Raw genomic sequence first — 1,645 nt, 5'->3', positions numbered from 1 at the left:
AGATCATACAAATGAGAAAAGGATCCACATGTACAAAAATATTTATAGCAGCTCTTTTTGTTTTGGCAAACAATTGGAAATTGAAAGGATGTCCATCAATTGGGGAATGGCTGAACAAGTTGTGGTATATAAATGTAATGGAATACTATTGTGCTATAAGAAATGATGAACAGGCTGACTTCAGAAAAACCTGGAAAGACTTGTATGGTCTGATGCTGAGTGAAGACAGCAGAACCAGGAGAACATTGTACACAATAACAGCCATGATGTTCGATGACTAATATTGATGAACTTAAACCATCCCAGCAATACAAGGATCTAAGACATCTCCAAAGGCCTTATCATGGAAAATGCTATCCACATCCAAAGAAAGAACTATGAAGTTTGAATGCAGATAGAAGTATACTATTTGCTATTTTTTTTTCTTCTGTTGAGTTTTGTTTCCTTTTCCTGGTGGTTCCTCCTATTGGTTCTAATTCTTACTTACAACATCATTAATGTGAAAATGTTTAATAGGAATATAAATGTATAGCCTATATCAGATTGTCTTGGGGAGGGTAATGGAGGGGAGAAAAATTTTAAACTCAAAAGCATATAGAAGTGATTGTTGATAAATCAAAATAAATTAATTTTAAAAATTAAATTAAAAAAAGATCAAAGAGGAAAATAAAAATAAAATAAAAAATAAAAATAAAAAGAAGCTAACTGCAATTTGTCAACCTTATAAACTGTTAAGCTACCTTGGTAGTCACTATGTGCTTTTAAGAGAAACTCACAATTACTATAGTCCTACAAGGTCTACTATAGCTTTGACTGTAATTATCACTGATTTAAACAAATTATATATAATATAGTTAAGATCAAGCTGTGTTACCTTAAAAGAACAAATAGAACCTTCCTTCCTACCCCAAAACACAACTGTACAAGTGTCTTTATAATGTCTGCTTTTTATTCAGTCTCTATCGCACAGCTTCTCCATCACATTAAAGGATTTTTTAAAAAAAAAAAAGTATGGCCCATACCATAACTATAAAAACTGTCTGGAAAAGGAGGTACGAAGGGGAAAAGATGCACTAGAGGAAATGGGTGGGAGAAAAGAAGGTTAGAGGAAATAAAGTAGCTATCAATGCTACAGCACTATATTTCATCTTTCAAATAAATTATACATTTATCAAATAATGTACAAGTTTATCTTTCTTAGAAAAATAGTGGGAAAAAATGGCTAACATTTATGTAGTCCTTACTATGGTGCCAGACACTGTGCTAAGTACTTTATAATTATCTCCTTTGATCCTCACAACAATTCTTGAGAGCTAGGTGCTATTATTATCCCCATTTTTACAGATGAGGAAACTGAGGCAAATACAGGTTAAGTGATTTGCCCAGGATCACACAGCTAGTAAGTATCTGAATCTGGATTTGAACTCACATCTTCCTGACTCCAGGCCAAGTACTGTATCCACTGCACCATCTATTTTTAAAAATCGTATCAGAATCTTCTGTTTTGATCACATTTAAATAAGTATATCATTGGTAAGGCCCAGAAAGTTATTTAGAATATTTGTAGTTGGCAGAGCTTGAATTCTTCAGGAGAATTAGAGCAGGAAAAAAATTAGATTCAGAAACTTAATCGACAAACACTTTA

Source organism: Vombatus ursinus, unplaced genomic scaffold, assembly GCF_900497805.2.
Source record: "Vombatus ursinus unplaced genomic scaffold, bare-nosed wombat genome assembly UNPS02014909.1, whole genome shotgun sequence".
Taxonomy (NCBI): Eukaryota; Metazoa; Chordata; class Mammalia; order Diprotodontia; family Vombatidae; genus Vombatus; species Vombatus ursinus.
Note: the sequence above shows the minus strand (reverse complement) of the source record.